This window comes from Gymnoscopelus braueri (assembly GCF_963280865.1).
Source record: "Gymnoscopelus braueri genome assembly, chromosome: 5".
In the NCBI taxonomy this organism is placed as follows: Eukaryota; Metazoa; Chordata; class Actinopteri; order Myctophiformes; family Myctophidae; genus Gymnoscopelus; species Gymnoscopelus braueri.
This window is the reverse complement of record NC_137606.1, coordinates 55,447,991-55,472,729: the sequence shown is the minus strand read 5'-3', so window position 1 is coordinate 55,472,729 and position 24,739 is coordinate 55,447,991. Positions and strand designations below refer to the sequence as shown.

At 43.8% G+C, this 24,739-nt stretch overlaps 1 protein-coding gene and 1 long non-coding RNA gene across 2 annotated transcripts in view; both read right to left on the bottom strand.

Annotated features, from left to right (window-relative positions):
- Window positions 1–24,739, bottom strand: part of LOC308086001 (immunoglobulin superfamily member 11-like) — a gene marked incomplete at both ends in the record, with an annotated part of 302,311 nt that overhangs the window by 198,903 nt on the left and 78,669 nt on the right. The gene's annotated exons all lie outside the window — the stretch shown is intronic.
- Window positions 4,318–7,577, bottom strand: LOC308085698. Its single transcript, XR_013933205.1, has 3 exons — window positions 7,495–7,577; window positions 5,072–5,128; window positions 4,318–4,435 (listed from the first exon to the last, which is right to left on the bottom strand). It is a non-coding gene; the product is annotated as an uncharacterized lncRNA (long non-coding RNA).

Genomic DNA, 24,739 nt, shown 5'->3' with positions numbered 1-24,739 from the left:
TATTTGATCCAAAATAATTGGGAAAAGAAGGGAAGCGGTCGTATTGTTTTTCAAAAAAGGGAACGAGGTAACCAAAAAGCTCACACAAAGATCCCACACTGAAACTGACAACCGCCAGTGAAAAGGACAGTGAAGGAATTGAATGCTTAATTCCCTATGTCTTGCGAGAAGTCCATGTGTCCCAGAAGTTTGATCCAGTAATACAGGAGGCCGCAGCCACAGCAGATGGAAGGTGCAACAGTTTCGATGTCATACGCTGCTACAAGCCTGCTGCTGCTGTCGGCGGCACACCGAAGGGGTCATCAAACTACAATTGACGGGCACAGGTTCTAGCAGGACGACAGGTTTTTGCCATCTCACACAGGTGCTCGACAAACGTGGTCGATCATCAGAGATTGCCTGACAGTCACATCATCTTGCATAATCCTGTCCACGGCCTCTCAACAAACCTTCGTCTCAACGTCTCATATCATGGAGCTCTCCAGGGGGCCCAGCGCAGTCACGAAGGAACCGGTGATCCATTGAAATGAGTCACCGGAGAGGGGAGGAGTCTAGTGGGCATGAGGTAAGCCTGAAGATGATTGACTGCAAGATTTCAAAGTTGAAATGTACAGAGACATTACTTTAGGTGTTGGTGAATATTGGAAGTACTGGAAAATACCAGAAAAAGCATCACCGTGCAAGGAAAGAAAAACAGTAGTCATCTTTTGAACTTGACACAAGGACTTGACACATCACAGATAAAAAAAAAAAAAGAGCTAAATAACTTGCTTCCATGCCTATTTTGAACCTTGATAACAAACCCTTTCCTTAAAACTAATGTTAGAGATTTAGCAAATATGCTTTCAAGAGTCTACTAAATTGTAAAAAATTATAGAGTATGCAGGTTGCAGATATTGTCAATTTATTTTTGAAAATGCTCATTTAAAGAAAATATTGTCCTGTGGTTGTCTTTCAGACTTCACAGTGTTGGGATACTATCATGATTATCAAATCATGGAAAAATACATTTCGGAACATGCTTAAAACAAAATAACAAGTTAACCAGGACTCTAAGAGAGTCACAGTAAATTAAGAGATTTGTCCTTAAATGAATTACAAACTTTGGAAATTATTGTCAGAAAAATATGGAGCAAATAAGATGCAATTGCAGTGTGCAGTAAAAGGACTTAAAATAGGAGATTTATTATTAGGGAAATACAAGAGTTATATGGAAAAAGGATAAAGCTGTGGTAAATGAATAACGAAATGGAACGATTGATTGACAAAGTACAACAGGAATTAGAAGAGTAAAATAGGGATAAGGTGGGAAATATCACTTTAATATTGGAATTTAGTTAGTACAATGTATGAAGGAGCGAATGGACCAGCAGGAGAATGTACTGTCTGAAAGAATCAGATAGCAGTCAACAATTCAATGATAGGTTCTCTAATTTTAACAGCATGAGTTAAACTGTGCGTCTATGAGTGACTAATCCCTGAATGTATGAGTATTAAGCAAGTTAGACATCTGTTTAGCTTATGTAGAGCAGGTATAGGTGGACTTTTGTTTTTGTACCAGGAGAAATGGAGCAGGTGCTGAGATTGGAGAAGCCATCCAGCTGGACCAGGATGACAGCAGGCGGAAGGGAACAGCTGACCTGGGGCAAACAGAGGCCGCTTGGACTTCTACCTCCAGGGAACCACAGCTACACCTCTCTTCACATCTCTCCACCTACCAGTGACCATCACAGACCATGGTCGAGAGGGGAGTCGTGGGGGTACAGCCTGCATGAGATTCAACCGGCCACACCGGAGGAGAGAGTTCCAGACCTGACAGCCGTTTCATCTCCGTGTTACCGATCCAGCAGGAAGTGGCGACCACCAGCTACCTGTCAACTCATCATCATCGGCCCTGCAAAACACCTTGCCAAGGCCAGGGTGCAACACCTCTGTCGTCACAGATTTACAATAGTTTCTGACAAACCAGCAGCGGTTGGAAGTCCCAGGTACCTATAGGAGTTACCCGTGACACATCAAGTTGCATCTGCAAATTGAAAGGCATGACACTTTCTTTCGATCATATGAAAAGAGGGGCACCCGTACGGATCAGGTATGGATAAGAGAATTCTGATTGTCAATATCAAGTCAAGTACTGAAATAGCTGTGATTCGGTTCAGAAGCAACACCCTTAGGATGACAATTCCTGTGTGATTCACAAATTCGGACAGAAAGGAGTGCATTGTGGTCGGGTTTTCTGGGCTATGGTGATGTGCAAATCTGCAGATTGCATACTCACCATGTCCAGAGAATTCAAACTTATGCCTCATGTCGAATTGTGCAAAATGGACAGTCAAGAAGAAGGAATTGCGTTCGTTAGAATAGAAAAAATAAGAGCAGGGCTGTGTCTCTGTATTTGCGCGTCGTTCACACAATGTAACTGCCAATTCGTAATAATGATGTTTTTATTAACTTGATTTTCCGTAGGTTTTGTGAAAAGAAGTCCAGCCGAGAGTAGAGTGATATTGTTTCTGTTTGTTTGATGTGTAATGATTTGTTGATGATTCACTTTATAAGTCAATAGTCTAGAGGGGAAATGGATTGACCAGTCTAAACAGAATAATTTGTCTTTTCTAATCAAAGTCTCAAAATTGTTTCATAGGTGGTGCATAGGACAATATGCCCGACAGGCCCCGAATATTTTATTGTAAAGGTTATTGAGTAATCCTTTAAGAGGGGAATGTCGTGAATATCGGGTCCTGTGCTTATGGAATATGGAAATATTAGGATATTAATATATTATAAATACAAATTGTTAGAATGTTCCATTCAATGGGACCAACAGTAAAGTTAATAAAACAGGCTCAATTTGCATTGGGTGACTTAGCTGACCTCAGCCCTAATCTAAAAGTGGGATCAGGCTGAGTTCTTGGGTCTCTGCTCCCCCGAGGATTTACCTGGCATTCCAGAGCAGCTATCTACAGAACTGTGAGCCTGCAAGGAGTCCTTAAATGGGACATCTGTTCACTGTCCGAAAACCCTATATTTAAGTTGTCTTCTATTAGCAAGAGTGCCTTTGGGTATTGACAGCTGCTCTCTCTAGGAAGGGGAAGGGGCTTGGAACCCAGCAGAGGGGTGCGTTCTATTAAATAACTTTAACTATAAAGGTCATTCATACAACATCGAATATATTACTGTTTAGACTTATTTCAAAGCTAATAAAATGTTGAATAATAATGTTACAACGGGAGCATATGGAAAAGTACAGTCTTATAGATAAGGTTTAAGGGAATGATGTCATGTGTTCAGATCAAGGCAGACGCTATTTTCAGTGTCCTGGGAGGAGAAGGCGGGCCGAACCTATTGCTTAGACAGGAGCCTGATTGTGATTGACTGTCACAGAAAAAGGGGAGTTTATCTTTAAACAAATGTTTTAGTACATAATGACTTGTAGTAGGAGTGAACGGGGCTCTGTGAATCTGGACCCATGCAGATGCCACGTTCAGTAGGATAAAACAGAACCTATGAATAAGATGCGCTATATGTTGAATTGACTCGAACGTATAGATTGTTGAAAGAACTCTGACAATAAAATGGAATTGTTTGAGAATGAAAGCTCCGGTCTCTGAGCGATGATTATTTATTCCCCGCCTCCGGAAATGGATCCGTATTTCTGCCGGTTCCCTTATGACTCAGATACCACAATGGGAAGGCATGTTTTGAACTGTACTTAAACAGGTTAAGGTTAATACTATATGCTTCCAGTCTCTAGTTTAAAGTCTTCTTTCAATCACCATGATATGCGTGAAATTATGGTCCCATTTCTTTTAAAATTGACGATCCAACCAATAGCATTCATTTGGTGCAGAGCTTGGTCAAGTGGGGGGGGGGGGGGGAGGAGGAGGCTGGCTGTGGGGCAGTGGAGCAGGTTGCAGAGCTTGGTCAAAGGGGGGGAAGGAGGGAGGAGGAGGCTGGCCTTCAGATGATGGATGTCCTCCTTGATGGAGGTCAGGTGTTGAACTACGGGAAGCAAAAAAAAGAGGGGGGGTAAATGAATACAGAGTTTCATGTGTTGTTTCGGTACAAACACAAACATCTTGAGCATGTACTATGAAGCTGGACTTAAGGTTAGGCGAGGCAACTTCCTAGTTTTCAGGGGATTCACTTACCAGGTATCTACTAACCATCGCTACTGCTCAGCAATAGCTGGCGTTTTGATGGCTGGGACATTCCAGGGCTTGGTGATCGAAAAATAAAGAAATAATCAAAATCTACTGCAATATACAAGTACAATTTAGCAAATGGCAAAAATAGCAGATCTACAAGGAGAGAGGCATGCTGTGTTGGACAGCTTGGTTGTTTACAATTAGAAAAATCTCATCTTACCAACACAAAGAGTTGTCCGAGGGACAGTGGTGCAAGGCAGTCTGGACTCGGATTCACTGGTGTCACTGTTCTGGAAAAGAAAACACAAGGGTAAGTTGTTTCTCAGTTGAGATTGCAATTCACCAGGGTCATTAACAAACTCAGTTGGATTACACTCTGGAGCATCCAGTTCAACATTCTGAGAGGGCCCAGCCTCATCAGATTGAACTGTGCTTTGACTAAGTTGGCAGTCTGTTTCTATCAAGACCATTTCACTCTTAAAATCAGAGACTTCACAATTTAGATGACTCCTACTTTTGTGGGCATTGAAGGAGGAATAGACATTACTACGGTAGTTACCATTTTTTAATGGACAATCCACCATTTCATTGTGTTTTAAATGTGTCCTTAAATGACTAAAAAGAGTTGTGTCTTTAAAAGGTTGAGTGAATGTACATACTGCACAGACAAATGACACACTTTCCAGCTGATTGTAACTTTGAAAAACTTTCTGGGTATGTAACCAGGATAAATGAATTTTCAAGGCATTTATTGACTGAAATGTGCACACACAGTCATTGTAGAGACAGGGCAATGGACTGACTGAGGAGATATTGCTATGATGCAAACGGTAGTGTTCCAGCAGTTGAGCCCTTTTCTCAAAGTTGGCACCACAAAGTTTACACTTCCAAGCCATTGTCTGACTAAGAAGACATTATAGACATACCACATTGACCGTTTTCTTCTTGTACAGCTTGTTTCTGGTTTCTGGTCTGGTTCCAAACTGAAGAGAGAGGAGAATAAACAAATTAGACAGGCTGCAATCTTTTTACAACACCACAGAAAATATTCAACGCTTATCACAGACGTCGGCCTCTAAACAGGCTCTCCTTTAAAGCAGCTTTTCCACAGTAGTCTGGTGGTACGCAGTGTGGCCAGAGGCCTGTTCCTCAAAAGGTGAATTATAGCTAAAGCCTGGCTTTTCCACCTATCCTGGCTTAATTTAGCCAGGATTAGAGCTGAGTCAGTTCCTCAAAAGGTGAATTATCTTGAAGATTAGTTTAGCCAGTTCACCCTGGCTAAGTTTAGCCTTATCCGATTCCTCAAAAGAGAATTGAAGCAAGCCTAGCTTAGTTACCATGGCAATTTAGCTGTGAAGTTAGCCTGGTCAGGAGCAGGCTAACAGCCAAGCTTACTTAATCTAGTGCCTTGTTCTTCAAGTTTTTCCACAGTTAATTCAAAGCATGTGTTTGTATATGGACTCATTTTAATGACCCTGCATTCAAATAAAATGAAATAAATACAATAAGATATAATCAAATTAATTACTGAAATAGTGTGTGACCATGAATCATAATCATAATTGTTTCACAATGACTCATGTGATATGTAATTGTCACTCTGTTATAGTTAACACTATATTTCATCTTGTTGTTAGATGTTTGATAATATATTACATTTTTTTTTAAATATTATAAAAAACATATACCGTATATATATATATATATATATATATATATATATATATATATATATATATATATAGATATATAAATTATTAGTTATGGGTTTAAAGGAGCCTCTTTGTAAGTCAATGAGGAGCATATTTTAAATTATCAATTTCTAGTCAATGGAGAAATTATTTTTTATTTCTTGTCCACCTTTGGAGTTACATAATGATGGCAAGGTAACTACACAACCCAAACCTCTACCAAAGTGGTCTTGCAAATGTGGGGTTATTGCGTGTCTCGTCCCGTCCCGTCCCGTCCCCCCCACTCATCCCGTCACGGCCCCCTGTCGCGGTCAACCCCCCAGTCCCGTCCCCAGGGCCGCAGGAAGGGTGAACAGATTCACGTGAACAGATTCACGTTTATTAAGAGTTATACCGAGAAGTTATACCAATGGGGGTATACCAATGGGGGGTATACCAATGGGGGCGCGCACGCGCGCTGCGCGCGCGCACGCCACTTCGCACAGGGCCCCGCATTTCTCCCAGACGGCTCTGCCCGTCCCGTCCCCCGTCCCGTCCCGTCCCGTCCTGTCCCGTTGTGGCCCCCGTCGCAGTACACCCCCCGTCCCGTCCCGTCCCCGTTCGTCCCGTTGCCCGTCCGTCTCAAACACACACACACACACACACACACACACACACACACACACACACTGTGTGTGCTTGCAATACTATGCCATGCTTTCTCCCTGGATCTATTTATTGCAGTCGCGTTTCCTTTCTTGCTTAAATACATTTTACTTCCTGATTTCATGAGCTGCTGCAGTGCTGCTATTCAGCCACAGAGAAGAACGCTGCTCTGGTTTTGGACTCCGTGATTGGTCAAGTTCAAGGAATCTGCGCTCGAGTTCACGGTCTTTTATAGAAATACGTCGCCGGCGAATCGCCGCCCATTCAGCCTGGCTTCATTATCCTGGCTGGACACAGCCTGGCTTGACATAGCCTAGCTCGACAAAGTTGCTCCTTTTCAGCCTGGCTTGGTGTCTGAGGAACGGAATAAACGAGGCTTTTCGGACCCGACTTTGTCAAGCCTGGATTTGGCTTAAGGCCAGGCTTTTTTAATTCACCTTTTGAGGAACAGGCCCCAGGTTTGCTTATTATAAGCCACGTTAGCCTTGTTTTTCCCAGTTAAGTTGCCAGTAAATAATGGTAGTTGCGGGTTAATTGCAGTTGTGAGCTTGTAGATCAGCTATTTTCAAATAGCCGACGTTTGAAGTGGCCTATAGTTGCTTCTTTTGGGCTTGTTTTCTTAGACCTGGTTGCTTATTACTCTCGCGAAATCTGGCAACACTGGTGAGGCGACGTTACATAAAATTACTATTACCATTACTGAAAATGGGTTATGATGACCATCATGGAAATATTTCCATCGACATGGAAACATTGGCAACTCATTCACTGACAAAGACCGCTTTTTATCGTCAGCCCAGTTGTTTAATAGTACAGTCTGCAGATTGGCGATAGCATTAGCTTCGCTAGCGCGCTAACTGCTAAGCTAACAGCAGCGTCGCCTTGGCTTATGGCTGAATCTACAAATGCATAAACTAACACTAAAACAACAACAACCACCAAACACTAAACGCATTTAATCAGTAAGGTACACACAATGAGAAAATATGATTCTAAGCCAAAGAATAACTTACCAGTTTCGGCACGGTATTATTCTGATCCCCAGCAGCAGGGGTTTAGTGCGGTCACTGCGGTGAAGAACAATGGCGGATTTTCCAGTGTGAAAAGGGGAGATGACGTTCGTGACGTCATTACGTAAGTGACGTCACGCGACGCGAGAGAGAGAGAGAGATGGATGTCCACACACAGACAGAAAATATATGCATGTCTGTATGATAATTCTAATCCAATCTCACTACTTCATTAGAAGTTATGAATTGTTATGAAATTACCTCAATAACAGCTGGAATTTGAATTGTTATGAAATTACCTCAATAACAGCTCACAATATTTCTGTCTATAATGGAAAATATTAATATCAAGTCAGGGTGAAGTGTTGATAATTTACTAAGAAGATTCAGCAAAGCAACAGCAGTAAAGATCAGTATAGATCTAAATAGTCATAATTATATATTCTAAATATAAGGGTTATACAAGTACAGATTTGCTGACAGGGTGAGTGAGAGTAAGCTCAGCTTCAATAAGATTGCATGCTAATGGCAGATAAGAGGGTGTGTCCACACATTTGCAAAGTGGACACTTAAGATGCTAAAATCAAACATTCATGGTCAAATCAAACATTCACAACACATCAGCATTGATAGATGTGTGTCCGCAGACAGACAGAGACAGAAAATATCTGTAGGCTGTCTGATAATTCTATTCCAATCTCACTACTTCATAAGAAGTTATATTCATAATTAATTAATGTGTGTTATTAACAATATGCCACTTGAGTATTAAATAATAGTTAGCAAATAGCAAATTATTTAATTGTATTTTAAATAGGAATTAAATCCCAATACACAGAATTAACAATGCAATGAGTAAATACAATACAATAAGAATGAATCCTAGGTCACCTTACTTTGTTTTGATCACTAAATAACACCAAGCTTAAGTTCAGGGTGAAAAATAGCAAAAAAAACCCTAATGGGATCCATAAACGTGCTTTATTATGTCCTCACAAGTATGAGTCGATAGTAACATATCGATATCGATAGTATCAAGTATATGTCTCCAACACCATCATAAAGTACGCGGACGACACGACAGTGATAGGCCGAATCGTCAACAACGACGAGTCTGACTACAGAGAGGAGATCAAATCACTGGCACGCTGGTGCCGAGAGAACAACCTCTCTCTTAACGTCGACAAGACCAAAGAACTGATCGTGGACTTCAGGAGGCCGCGGAGAGACCATGCGCCCATCCTCATCGACAGTGCTGCAGTGGAAAGGGTCAGCGAGTTCAAGTTCCTCGGAGTACACATCGAGGAGGACCTCAAATGGGAGACGCACTCCACACACGTGAGGAAAAAGGCTCAGCAGCGACTGTACTGGCTCCGCCGCCTGAAGAAGCTCGGAGTAGGACGTCGCATCCTCAGGCTGTACTACAACAGTTCTGTTGAAGGCATCCTAACAGGCTGTGTCACGGCCTGGTACGGGAACTGCACTGCCCGAGAAAAGATCAGCCTACAACGAGTAGTGCGATCGGCAGAGCGGATAATGGGAATCGAGCTCCCAGCGCTCCAGGAACTGTACAAAAAGCGGTGCGTGGTCAAAGCCAAGCGCATCATCAAGGACAAGCACCACCCAAGTCACAGACTGTTCAACCCCCTACAACGACCGCGACCGGGCAAGGGGCTCTACCGCAGTATCAAGAGTTCCACCACCAGGTTCTGGTGTAGTTTCAATCCGGCTGCTGTCAGAATGCTGAACGGGGCATAAGCCTGAATGAGGCATAGGCCTTGTTCAGCAGCCTGACAACAGACGGCGCAGACTTTTCTGGCTCTTCCTGAACACACCTGTGGATTATACCAGGGACAATGACTTGGACTTTAGCCCCCCCTCGGACACACCTGTGGACTACACCAGGTACAAAATGACTTTTTGTCGCACTCCCTCATGGAGCTACTTGCGGATTATACTAGGGTCAGTCCACTCTAGGTGGACACGCACTGACCTTTTGCACCTTAATCCCTTGTATAACGCACTGACTTTTTTTTTGGTCTTTTTTTATTGTGCTCCTTTTCCTCTAAGCACCTTAACGTCCATTGTCTATCATGCACAGTATAAGTATAACATGCACAGTATACAATACATTGCTGCTATGCTCAGGCACCTTAGTTTAGTTTTTTTTTTAGTTTTTTATTATCTCAGGTAATTTGTAAATATGTAGATAACTTGTCTGGCCTTCTGTTGCTCTCTTGTTTTGATCTCCTTCCCACTTGCCCCCACCCTCTTCTTCTCCCCCCCCCCCCCCCCCCCCTCTTCTTTCTATGGAAACTAACGTTGCGATGGGAACGATGTACAAAAAAGAATTTCACCCACTTTTTTACCGTGTAAACCTGTGATGTGACAATAAAACTGATTCTGATTCTGATTCTGATTCTGAGTCCTCACAAGTATAGTAATACTGAGAGACAGAGAGACAGAGAGTCTTGTCCTCAACATGGACAGCGTCACACTGGTGCGACAATAGATGCTCACGACACATCGCCACGCATTTCAATGAGCGGGACCCCTTCAGCGGCACGCCCAGAAACTACCAGCCTGACGTCAGCGGTCACGCTCAGTTGCTAGCTGGGTAGCTAACAGATTAGCCTAACAGACAAAATCCATTAACAGTCGACACAAAATACATACAGCTGTGCAAACGGAAAACTCACACATAGGATAATATTTACTTACAGTATGGGAAAGCACGTTTGTGGCTGTATCTCCGCCAATTCTGGGTGAAACTACTTTATTTTTCCTCTCAATCCGTTTCGCGGGACTTGGAAAAGGATGACGTCAGCGGAAATCGTCATACTTCCTGTGCACCAGGCTAAACGGTCCGTGCGTCAACCGTCCCCCTGCGTCATTCGCCCCGGTTGTCCCCTAGTCCAGTAAAGTAAAAAATACCTCAACATTTTACTCAAGTACAGTACTTGAGTACATGTACTTAGTTACTTTACACCACTGCAATTACTATTTGACAATTTAGGCATTTAACAGACGCTCTTTATCCAGAGTGACTTATCCTAGGATCACAGGTAAACCAAGAACATAGTACCAGTCTAAACAATATTCTATCAACATAACTATATGTACAATTAAACTACAGGATATTAGGTAAACAATTAACCTAGCATCTGTCTAAACAATATAGAGCACCGAAGTCTGACGTAATTTACACATCCTAGGTTTGTCTACCTGGTTCGCGGTTTTCCACCCCATTCTGAATTCCCATAGACGTCTTTAATATCGCGTCTAATAAGAACTGTGTTCCAAAAATAAACAAATGACCCCGGCGATTTGACTCTTTTTGATTTATGCATTTTTATTCAGCATTAGTATCAGGGTATAGTAATTGTAGTTACAGGTACAATAAGACTCATGCCTTTTTCTTTTTTCTTACGTACAGGAACAGACATTACAATACAATTCACTCCCAACATAACGTTTAACACTCAGCTGGTTCAAAGTACAAGGCTGGTTCAGTTTGACACAACATTCAATTTTCCCCATACCCTCCCTCCCTCCCTCATGGGTCTTTATTCACCGTTCATTTCACCACGTGGGGGGAAAAAAAGAAAAGAAGAAAAAAAAACATTACGTTAAATCAGCAAAGTCCACAACAAATTATAAAGGGGAAAAGAAAAAAAGAAACATAACCTAAGAATGCTCCTTCCCCCTTTTTCTCTCCCTCTCCCCTCCTCCCCAACAGAGAACAAAATAGACGAAGGTAAGAAGACAGAGTGACGGCGTGAGGGACAGGTGGGGGGGGGGGCACTCCAGATCAATGGAGGGGTTTTGTCACGGGCAACCTTATGTGGCATCAAGGAGTCTTGTCAGATTAGTAAGATAGGTTATTATGGTACCCCAGGCGGACATAAATCCACCTGGTGATCCTCTTAAGTCAAATTTAATTTTCTCTAGTTTCAGGAATAACGATTTGACTCTTATGGATATGAAGCATCAACTGACGGTGAGAAAACGATAATGTTACTTCCGCCGAATTAGTAAAATCTTCGCCAGAAACAGACTGTATCATAAGTGACTGACTATCATAAACGATACAGAACCTCCTCCCTGACAATATCGCCGAGACAGTTTGCTTATTTTTGGACCACAATTCTTATATGAGACGATTCTAAGATGACCCAATGTTATTCTCCATAGAGAAATTACTTTACGAACCAGGGTATGAACGAGTGACGTCAGGACTTCTGTACTCTATAGTATCAAAAATAACTATCTGTACAATTAAACTACAGGATACCAGGTAAACAATGAACCTTTGTTTGATCTAGATGACATCCATGACATCGTGGTCAAGAAAACAAACCAGAGTAACAAAAACATGGGAACAATAATGACACAAGGTGCATCTGCATGGACACCATAATCTTCCATAAGGTTCCATCATGGTGCCGTTTCCTGCATCTTCTTCCATCACTTCAGCCACCTGCCTCTTTGGCAATAATAGCAGATCTACAAGCTCACAACGACGCGTTGAGAGCTTGTAGATCGGCTCTTTTTTGGTGATTGAATAGACATGCTGGGGTTCATGTGGTTAATGCTATTCGTAATGATGTTTTCAGGGTTGTGAAGATGTGCTCATGTTTTCATAATGCATCTCTCTCTCTCTCTCTCTCTCTCTCTCTCATTATGCAATTATGCAGAATGTCCCATTTCAAGTTTTCAAATGTATAAAAATCTTTTGAAAATAGCAGATCTACAAGCTCACAATGCGTCGCATCGCGACGCATTGTGAGCTTGTAGATCGGCTATTTTTTAATGGCCAAAATGTATATAGGGCTGCCTGAAGTGGTTAATGTGTGTTTTGTAATAATAATCAAAATCTACAAAGTAACTACTAACAAAAGTTTTCAAATAATTGTAGTCGAGTAAAAGTATAACATCTGCCTCTGAGATGCAGAGGAGTAGAAGTAAAAGTACCGAAAATTGGAAATACTCCAGTAAAGTAAAAAATAACTAAACGTTGTACTTAAGTACAGTACTTGAGTAAATGTACTTAGTTACTTTACACCACTGGTGCTTTCTGCACCAGCGTCTTTCTTCAGTACATCCACGTGACGTCCTGCTGATCAACACCCGTGTGTTGGTTCCCACATTACAAGCTTTCTGGCAGGGCGATGACCGGCTAGTCTCATCCTCCTGACGGCTATCTTCTCTGATTCACACGGTAGCGGCCCGTACAGACGTTTGTTGGTAACGTGTTCTGTCCTGTTTGATGTTCCTGTTCAAGAGCTCTCCATGCAAGCGATGTCCTCACTTTAAGGTCCTGCTCTGTGGAGTTGACCCATGCGTCCAGGGTATTTAAAGTCACTGGCCTCCTTTAGAGCATTACCATCTATTGTTGTTAGGGGCGAATGTTCTTGGGTCGATATTATAGGTGATGACCTTGCTTTTATTTGCGTTTAGCATCCATAAACCTTTGTAGCCTTCCTCCTCTTCTCCTCCTTGCCTGCCTGGCAGCTCCATCTTCAGCATCCTTCTCCGTTCGGTCCCACTGCCCTCCCTCTCTCACGCACATCCGAAGGAAGGGTGTCCTCGAGCGCCACAACCCGATCTCCAAGAATTTAGTATACATTGCACGGAGGTGTCATTCCGTGACAAGACAACTGGAAAACCTGAAAATCCGTGCATAGCCGCCTCGCTTCTCCTCCCCCATTGTGACTAAACCATTTCGGAGGCGCGCAGTTTCAAGGGAATTGGCGCCACGTAAGGGACCACCGAGTGAGCTAAAGCGAACGAGTTGCCGTCCCGAACGTTGCGACGTTCCCTTGAGCCTACTCAGCGCCGTTTGAGTTACGTACCGATAGGCACAGAATCGTAAATTGTGTTGTGGGGACTGCTCTGCTTCCGGGGTTTTCCGGGTTGCAACTGGTTACGCCCACCGTGGGACACGGATTTTCGGGTTTTCTAGGCTACTATGCACGGAATAACGTGCACTGGATCCGTGCAATGTATACTACATTCTTGGAGATCAGGCTGAGCGTCAATTTCAACCTCACAAATTATCTGGGGCCCGAGTGCACAAAGTCAGGTAAGTGCCGGTCCCCTGTAGCGCGTCTCATGACCCACCCGCATTGTCCCTGGTAATGTACTCTCACAGATAGATAGTTCTCGAATTGTTTCAGTCGCCAGAGGCAGCACAGCAGTTGTGAAGATATACAGTTATACAGAGTTAAGAGAAGTGACTCAAGACTCAGCAGGGTAAGAAAAAAACATTACACAAAAAAATTAATGCCATCAATAATGAACAATGAACGGTATACACCCTCTGATAAATGAGAATACGCATAGTAACCATGAGTCCTACAACCATTGTGTGCTTCAGTGTAAATCTTCATGCCTACCGGCGGCATGAAAGACAGACCAAGTCTATTGTAAACGGTAAATGGTGCATTTATATAGTGTGCTTTACATAGATTGTGCATTACATTCACCCATTCACACACTCATTCATACACCGATGGAGGAGGAAACCATGCAAGGCACCAACCTGCTCATCAAGAGCAATTAGGGGTTCAGCGTCTTGCTCAAGGACACTTCCAACTGGAAACGTTGCAGTTCCCATCCGGCCGCTCTACCAGCCATTCTACCCCCGAGTGGCCTGTACCTCTTCTCGGGGTAGATTCATCTATCATTACCCCTCCTGCTCAGTTGCCCCACAATCTCCATGTGGAGGGGGTCGGGAGGGGTTGGCCGTGATAGCATCCAGCCTCCTTTATCTGTTCTCACCCCATCCACCTCCTCCCTTCACCCCCTCCAGTAAGGCCCCCGACGATGGAGACCAGCCTCCAAACCCCAGCCCGTTCGGTCAATCCTCCGGGGAAATGACTGGGGTGCCTCTTAGGTGACCGATCCTCACTCCCAGAGGCCTGTGTCTACAGCGCCGGCCCCCGTTGGTGCAGAGTCAAAATCAGAATCTGTTTCATTCGTCACGTCACAGTTCTACAGGTGTAAAGCGGTTGAAATGATGAAATCCTTTCATGTGTGCACGCTCCATCGTTTGGTAGTATTCTGTGAGAAGAGAGGAGGATAGAGGTAGAGTGCGAGCAAAGGGAAACAGATAGAAAACAGGTTCACAAATACAAATACAGATATATATATATATATACATATGTACAGATACATTTAGAGCGTTTTGCATCATATGCATGGGTGTGTGCAGCATAGAAAGGTTTAAATGCAAACCTCACTGCTCTTCTTGGGGGGGGTGCAGCATAGAAAGGTTTAAATTAAACCTCACTGCTCTTCTTGGGGGGGGGTGCAGCATAGAAAGGTTTAAATTAAACCTCACTGCTCTTCTTGGGGGGGGGGGGGTGCAGCATAGAAAGGTTCAAATTAAACCTCACTGCTCTTCCTGGGGGGGTGCAGAGAGGTCAGCCAGCTGTTTGAGCTGATCTTGCAGGGTCTCCCTGACCGTCCTGTTGATCTCCTCTGGCGTCGGGACCACCACCACCTCTTCCTCCTCGCCTTCCGTGACGCCCTCAACATCGGCGCCCGGTTCAGGAGCGGACGACTCATCGGCTAAGGCGTCGTTTTCCGCGTTGTGGTCCGGGCCCTCCTGGTCTGTCGCGTCGTTCTCCATGGGAGAAGCCGATTCAAGCCGATTCAGGCTCCGGTTTTAGCTGGTCGAGTCCGGTCGAGAATCCAAGAAGCCGTTTACTCGTCACTGCTCATACGAGCAAAATGCGGTCAGGCGGCGAACTGCACAATGGCGTGGACTCTTAGCCGATTAACACCGAATAACGAACCGAACAAGGGCCGTAAGATCTTCAAGATCTTCTATTTATAAAGCTTGAGCTCGCAAAGCACCAAATCCACCTGAGTCTCTTACGACTGTCTGTCACTCTGTAGGCATTCACGATCACACACATAGGACGTATAGGATGCGACGCACCTCTTATATGCCCCGCTCTAGATGGACGCTTACGTCGTCACGCCGACGCCCAAATATGGCGTATGTCAGTGGTTCTCAAAGTGAGTCCCTGAGGGGGGTTCTGGGGGTCCCCATGCAGCGACATGTGTTAATGTATAATGTATCAAAAATCTGTTTAGTAACTGTAACCCCTATATGCATCAGCTATTTGAGAATAGCAGATCTGCTATTTTCTCAAAGACAATTTTAAAATATTTTAAAAACATTTTAACCAAATCTCATAAGGTGGTCCCCTTGCACAAAACATGTTCAGATGGGGGGCTTTTTGTTACAACGATAGGACGACATATGAACGTCCAACTCAGACCTGTGTGTGTGTGTGTGTGTGTGTGTGTGTGTGTGTGTGTGTGTGTGTGTGTGTGTGTGTGTGTGTGTGTGTGTGTGTGTGTGTGCGTGCGTGCGTGCCTGCCTGCCTGCCTGCCTGCCTGCCTGCCTGCCTGCCTGCCTGCCTGCCTGCCTGCCTGCCTGCCTGCCTGCGCGCGGAGACAGCTCGAGTGAATGTCACCGAGGTGTGCACAGTACCTTTTACAACCAACAGGGGGTGATATGATTCCATTACAAATTGGCTCTGCTGACTTCTACAGATGTACAATATGGCTGAAGTGGATAGAAAAATGTTCTGATGCAGATGACATGACAGACTGAACACAAACGTCTATCTATCTATCTATCTATCTATCTATCTATCTATCTATCTATCTATCTATTTAACTGCATGAAATTAAATACAAAAACAAGGTGACTTTTAAAGTAGCCAAGACAAATGAATACTGTAAATATATACACCAATCTGCACCAAACCTGCCACAAACACATCCCATATGTTTGAGTTCCAATTTAGGTTTTTTGGTGTGAGAATTGACACACAGTGTTACAGCAGCATAACGTGGTGACCATTGCTCTGACCAGCCCAAATATAGGACTGGATTTGAAGGTCGCAGAGCGCATTGGCATCTCAAAGTGGGGTCCCAGGGGACCTTGGGGGTGTTCCAGGGGGTCCCCAGCAAAATGTGTTAATATAGTGTCACAGCATTTTAACCACTTTGACCACATTACGTTATACTTTGGCTTTGGCTAATAGCAGATCTACAAGCTCATAGCGCTATGAGCTTGTAGATCTGCTATTTTTGAAAAGGCGCGAGAATGTGTGCAAATCTTTGAATATATAAATATTTTTTAAAGCAAACATTTATTGTAACTCAAATCTTTGCTTCTGGGGGGGGGGGCTCTGAGGCGTGCGTATCTCGGCCGTGCTTCCACTTCCTTCCGCTTCAGCAGGGCAAGCTGGAAACTTCCGCGTGTGTCACAGAAGGGGGGGGGGGGAGGGGGTTCGGTAGGCCAGTCAGAGGCGGGTGGGGGTGGGTCTTTTCTTAAGAGGCAGCCGCGCAGCAACTAGTCAGTTAGACGCGCTGTGATTGGTCAGTAGTCAAACAGCCCTGCGGAAGAGCCTTGTATTGAGATACCAGTCGCTCCAATGCGCTGCAGAGGCCAATGAGGTATCTAGGTTTCTATATCTATGGGGCTCCCTGCCACAAAATATTCTGAGGTGGGGATCAAATACATATCATTGTGTGGATCCTTGGCATGAAAAAGGTTTGTGAACCACTGGCGCAGCGGCCTGAACATCCAGTGCATGTGTAGGGACAACGGCAATGAGCTGACGCCTAATACTGATGCTGGCTCTGTGATTATGAAAACCTTTGAAATAGTACGTTGTATGTGAGAGAGAGAGAGAGAGAGAGAGAGAGAGAGAGAGAGAGAGAGAGAGAGAGAGAGAGGTGAGTGTGTGTGTGTGTGTGTCTCCTACTGGAGACTCTGCCGGTCATCAAATTATTGTCTTAGGAATGCGCCTAAAACAAAACAAAATATTAGTATAGTATTTTAGAGAAGGCTCAGACAGCCTTCCTGTGTTAGCTGATCTGAGTGAGCGGAAGGGGATGTAGGGTCAGGCAATGAAGGTATACGGGCTGCCGTGCCTTTGGCTGCCTTGTAGGCCAGCCAGCGTCAGCCAATGGAGGGAGTTGAAAAGGGGGCATTTTGGCTGGTTGAGGACCAGGCGTGCTGCGGAATTCCGGATCATTTGGAGGGGCTTAAAGGGATACTTCACTTTCGGGCCGGGGACACATTTAAAAAAAATATTAAAAATAAATGAAAAAAGTTATGGAAAATTCATGGCCCCCTCACACATTAGTAGGACACTCTAATGCGTGAGGGGGCCATGAATTTTCCATAACTTTTTTCATTTATTCTTGATATTTTTTTTAAATGTGTCCCCGGCCCTAAAGTGAAGTATCCCTTTAAGTGAGCACACCGGGACGCCAGTAAGGAGGGAGTTACTGTAGTGGAGTCTTAATACGACCTGAGGTCTGGATAAGGAGCTGGGCTGACTCCTGGGTGAGGTAGGGTCTGATCCTTTGAATGTTATTTTCAGATGGGGGTCCGCGGCAAAATGGATATCAATGTAGGGGTCCTTGGCATGAAAAAGGGTTGAAAACCACATTTATAGAATGTAAACCTAAGGGAAACGAGTGACCGCTGCAACGTGTGCCTTGAAGGACAGCTGACCGTCCGGGACAACAGCCTGGCTCTTTTAGTTTGTCATTTAACTAAGAGAGTGTACGAATGGAACCACATGAACCCAGAGACATTCAAGTCGAGTTACGTCACCTCCGTCCACTTCATGGGGCCAGGTCTTCTACAGAGCCTTCTAATGGCGAATAGTGACAAAGCACCTAAACCAGGACGTTTACAGAATGCATTGGAGTCTATGGGCGTTTGTCACTATTTCCAGCTTACATGAACCACGTGGCCGACTCTGTTTCTGCCCCCTCAGTGGCGTAACTCTCTAATATAGGGCTCTGCATGGACCCTTATGGCATCCATCTGCTCATTCTGTGTCTCATCGGTGGGCTGTGGACAGTTCAGACACCCGCCCACCAGTGACATCATCGACAGGGATTCCAAGCTAGTAGAAACTACAGCCTCTCTCCTCTTGGAAAGTTAGCGTGCTGACGTAGAAGCCATTGTTGTCTTGCATTAATACATAATAATAGTCATAACAATAATAATAATAATAATGATAATAATTGAAATGACTAAATCAGAACAGGTGCATCTTATAATGCATATTAGTGAGGATGACCAATTATACGAGGATCGGTTGAAAATGGGTGAATTGCTCCTTTAATCTGAAGTAAGTAAAAAGGCAATGGGAAGGATAGCACGAGAGAAAGAGAGAGAGAGATAGAGAGAGAGAGAGAGAGAGAGAGACACACACACACACACACACACACACATATAGAGAGAACAGAGGTGTGTGTGTGTGTGTGTGTGTGTGTGTGTGTGTGTGTGTGTGTGTGTGTGTGTGTGTGTGTGTGTGTGTGTGTGTGTGTGTGTGTGTGTGTGTGTGTGTGTGTGTGTGTGTGTGTGTGTGTGTGTGAGAGGAGATAAGCAGAATGAGTTCATAAGGGGAGCAGGGAGATGATGGGAGTCTGGATCCAACGCCTCGTGTGCTAAAAGCCATGGAGTGGCAGGCGGACCGGAGGAAAAAAGGACTTTTAATTTCCTGTTCTTCAGAGAAGGCTTCGGTATCACACCATCAGTGTGTGTGTGTGTGTGTGTGTGTGTGTGTGTGTGTGTGTGTGTGTGTGTGTGTGTGTGAGTGTGAGTGTGAGTGTGCACGTGCGTGTGTGTGTGTGTGTGTGAGGGGATAGAACGGATAGAAGCTAAATGCCAGGATTCACCATCAAAGCGTGCTGCTGTTGACACAATAATGAATATGTCACAAATTACGGGTGCGACAGTTAATTTGAGTAATCACTTGAATCGATTACAAATAAATGTTTTCTTATTTTAATGTCATAATCGGGGGAAAAAATATATTCCCTATCTTAGTTCTACTGGATCTCTTCTCCACTAGTCTTAGTTCTACTGGATCTCTTCTCCACTAGTCTTAGTTCTACTGGATCTCTTCTCCACTAGTCTTAGTTCTACTGGATCTCTTCTCCACTAGTCTTAGTTCTACTGGATCTCTTCTCCACTAGTCTTAGTTCTACTGGATCTCTTCTCCACTAGTCTTAGTTCTACTGGATCTCTTCTCCACTAGTCTTAGTTCTACTGGATCTCTTCTCCACTAGTCTTAGTTCTACTGGATCTCTTCTCCACTAGTCTTAGTTCTACTGGATCTCTTCTCCACTAGTCTTAGTTCTACTGGATCTCTTCTCCACTAGTCTTAGTTCTACTGGATCTCTTCTCCACTAGTCTTAGTTCTACTGGATCTCTTCTCCACTAGTCTTAGTTCTACTGGATCTCTTCTCCGCTAGTCTTAGTTCTACTGGATCTCTTCTCCACTAGTCTTAGTTCTACTGGATCTCTTCTCCACTAGTCTTAGTTCTACTGGATCTCTTCTCCACTAGTTCCTCCCTAACGTTTTTGTCTAGTTTTATTTGTTTTATATTTAGTCTTAGTTTCATAGCTTAGTTGACGAAATTGTCAATATATTTAGTCTTAGTTTTAGTCATCATAGCTTAGTTTTTATTTTTTTTGTCAGTTAAAAGTTTTTTGTCGACGGACATTTTTCAAACAATGACAAAATCAACGCTGGTAGTAGACTAGAAGTTAAAGGATATACATGCAACTGTACTGTTCTTGTGGAAAGTTGAAAGTGACGATAGGCTGCTGTCAAAAAGCAGTAAAAGACCTTTTTAATACCTAAAAGGGGGGGGGGAATAAAAAGACCATTACTTCATCAAAAGTAATCAACCACATATAGTAAACTAATACTAACTAATATAATAAAAACTGGTCAAACATTGGCCAAATTATACAAGCAAGAGGCAAAACATAGAGGCTAACAAGAGGCTAACAAAAATAGCCGATCTACAAGCTCACAACGCCGTTGCGAGCTTGTAGATCGGTTAATTTCACAATTTGTATCTGTGGAACCGAGTCAAACTAAATGTAATGCCTCAACTTCTACAATTCCAAGTACTTGTCAGGGTGGGAGGTCCCCCGTTCAAATATTATTATTTTGGGGGTCCCCAGCTCAAATATGATTTTCCGGTGGGTCGGGGCCCTATAGAGGTAGAGAACCTCTGTCATAAAGAATCAGTGACGTTAAAAGTTGACGTTAAAATAGCAGCTCTACAAGCTCACAATGCGAGCTTGTAGAGCTGCTATTTTTAAATGGCCAAAATGTAAGGGTTACAGTAAAAGTACAATATTTGCCTCTGAGATGTAGTGGAGTAGAAGTATAAAAGTACAGAGCATTATAAATACTGTTGTAAAGTAAAAATGCCTCAGTTGTTCAAATGTTACAGGTACAAACTGTGGGTGAAAAGTATTAGTTTTTAGTTTTAGTTTCTTTGTCATCCATCATGTCTCAGTATTCAGAACAGGGAAGACGTACAATGATAGAGGATAGAGCAAGGAGAAAAGAATAGGGTAAAACACTAAACATGTGTACATGAGGTTAGATATGAGGTGCAGCAATACAGAATAACACAAATAAATAACAAGCTTGTTACTGGTGCAGCAACACGCGCACACGCACGCACAGAGGATGTGTCTGTCAGGCCAAAGACAAGGATTTGGCGGAAATTGCCACAATACACAATAAACACGCACGCACGCACGCACGCACGCACGCACGCACGCACGCACGCACGCACACACACACACACACACACACACACACACACACACACACACACACACACACACACACACACACACACACACACACACACACACACACACACACACACACACACACACACACACACACACACACACACAGCACACCCAGCTGATGGTTGCTCAGACCAGTGAACACCCCGCGTCCAGGCCCACTGTTGCCTCGTTACGCCGCTGCTCGAAACGCAGGATATTTTTATGCTTTTGTGTGAAGCTGTAGTATGATCAAGTAAAAAAACACAAACAGTTATAATATGGTTGAGTGGCCATACGTCCTCTTTTACCCATTGGTTGTGTCATGAGTAAATGAGCCAATGAGCTGCCGAGCGCATTCTCAGTCACCAGAATCAGACCAGAATCAGACAAGCGTTGCCAAGTCCGCTTATTTACCACAACTTTTGGACAAGATTTGGCTTGTTTTTGGCTTGTTTTTTGGAGGTCTGTCGGCTTATTCCTATCACGAGACTTGGCAACACTGGCGCAGACTCGCAAAGCTCACACTCTCACTGACAGTCACACAGCAACGAGACAGAAGTCGCAGGAAAGCACATACGTCGTGCTGTCATTCATATTGATTCCCCGGCGTGTATTGATTCATTATAATACAGCGATCCTATACGCTCAGTTCAAAGTAAAAGATGCACTGAGGCAGACGCATGCACTGCCCCCGTGAGTGAATGAAAATGCCGAAACGCAAATGCAATTTCGCAGATGAAATGCGGAAAAAATACCCGTGTTTTCGTCTGGGTCGTGACAAATGGGAAGCAGAGTGTATACTGTCTGCAGAGCTGCAACTTGCGTCTCTGTGGCAAATACAGGTAAAGTTCTTCAGACCTGCAAGCCCATATCACCAGTACAAAGCACAAGATAGCTGTGCGAGGTGAGACCTCTTCTTCGAGGTGAGACCTCTTCTTCGAGGTGAGACCTCTTCTTCGAGGTGAGGCCTCCCACCCTAGTAGAGCCTAGGGTCTGCCTGACGTTTCTTCCAGTTAAGGGGGAGTTTTTTCGTTGCCACTGTTGCAAAATTGCTTGCTCAGGGTGGGACTGTCATGTCTCTGCTCTACATTTAAAGTGTCTTGAGACAACTTGTTGAGATTTGACACTTTAATAAAATTGAATTGAAACATTTTTAAATTCTGCTAAATTGACCGAATACTTTGTACCACCTTTAGCACTGCAGCTACTGTACAGGTCGATGGATTGCACCAGTAATTTGCTGAAAAAGGGCATTCCCAGATTCAGACAAAGTGAAAACGTTTTCAAGTGCACGTACCAAAACAGGGGCCATTGTCAGTAGTGTTATAGCGCCCCACTCTGTTGAAATTGCGCTGGAGGCAGGGACGTGCTGGCCACTGGGAAAACTGGGGCAATTCCCCAACGGCCGCTCCATTCCAGGCCGACAAGGCCGACCGGCCGGCCTTTTTTTTTTCTTTTTTTTTTTTCTCCACTTTTAGGTTCTGGGTTTGATTGATTGATTGATGTACTTTTATTTAGTAAGACATGAGAATAACAGTACATGGAAGTACAAATTCACAATACAAGGTCTACTAAACTGGAAGACTCATTAAGCACTGAGCTTGTTTAAGATGAGAACCCCATGCACACAAATCATGATGAAATATAAGAGACAGACAGATATACACACTACTATACAGAATGTCATACAATCAGCTTACAGGTTACTGGTATGAAAAGTGAAAAAAATATATACAAAAGAAGAAAATGAAAAAGGGGGGGGGGGTAGGAGGGGTATAGTTAAGACTTAGACAGGGGCCATTTTCGAATTGCAGCCTCCTGAAGGTGTATCTTTAGGGCAGTTTTGAAAGTGAGTAGGGTTTTACACTCCTTTACTCCTTTTGGTAGGGCATTCCACATTTTTGATGAATAGCATGAGAACGAGTTCATTCCTTTAGTTGAGCCAAATCTGGGTTGAACATGATTTGTGGAGCTGGCTCTGGTGTTATGATAATGGACTTCATTAACATTTTGGAAGTATTTTGACAAATACAGGGGGATCCCAATGTTGTGGTATATCTTGAAGACCAGGCCCATAGCAAGTTGCTGTACTCTGTCCTCAACCCTAAGCCATCCAATCCTAGCAAAATGAGCAGGGGTTAGATGGGTTTTGTGATTGTGATTACTTTGTGGCGGGCCCACAAAGTAAATATAACTCATGTAATTGGCCCATTGGCTTGTCTCTCATCTGAAATGGCCAATGCTTGAATAGCACTGGCCCACGTTACCTCCAGTATTTTATCATTATTGTACATTTATCATTGTTTATTTTTATTATGAATAAAAACATACGGCTCATCGGTTAGTATTTGTTGACCTCGCCGCGCGGCCGGAGGCCGGAATCTCTATCTGAGATTCCCAGGCTGAATTAGGGGCCTAGCACGTCCCTGGCTGGAGGCGCTCAAAGAAATACAGTACTATTCAAGCATTGGCCATTGCTACTGATGGGAGTAACCACGGTGCAGTGAAGATATTCCCAATCATAATCCAGTACTTTGACTGGACGAAAGGTGGTTTACAAAAACAACATGATGGAGGTCAAAGACACACCTAATGAGACCGCAGACACCGTTGCACCATACAGGGAATGATTATCGTATCCCTCCGGGGGAAAAAAAACGTAAAACACCCCACTGGTCGACAGCGCTTTCGATCGTTCATGTGTCTGGCACCGCAGCTGTGGTATATAAGCTGCAGTACCATAATCGGCCACTATGACTTTAGCACTTCACTTCTCCCGAGAGGGGTTTTGGGGTTCTTGGTTTACGTTCACAGATTAACATATACCACCATACTGGAATCAAAAGCCCTGAAACTGCATGCGTGTGTGTGTGTGTGTGTTGCGTGTGTGTGTGTGTGTGTGTGTGTGTGTGTGTGTGTGTGTGTGTGTGTGTGTGTGTGTGTGTGTGTGTGTGTGTGTGTGTGTGTGTTTGCATCTGTGTGCATCTGTGTGTACATAACTGTTTGCTGAAACCCCACAGCTCAGCTATCAGCTGCAGGATTAATCCCTGATGACAAACAACCACTCATCATCTCATGTACACACGTCATGTGTAAACACACACGCACGCACGCGCACACACACACACACACACACACACACACACACACGCACGCACGCACGCGCACACACGCACGTGCACGCACGCACACGCACACACACACACACACACACACACACACACACACATTCTCCAGTTCAAAGAGGTTCAACATCATAACAGATGATGTAACCTCTTTGATGTGAGCAGAGCTCTATATGGAGCTGAACTATGATGATGATGATGAATTTTTCTTCTCAAAATGTTTGCTCGTTCCCTTTGATTTAAGTTAATCATTGATAGAATCGCTGGCTAAATACATCTGCGGTGGTTTGTTAATATCGCTATAGTCTAGTACGTGCTTCACGTGTCGTTTATTGTTAGGGTTTTCATACCTTTTCTATGATGTTATGATACCTTAGGATTAATGGTACAGTAGAAACGCCACAGCTGAAAACACAATAGGCCATGCGCTATAAATCTCGAGATTTCAATCTCGTCTATAGTGAGA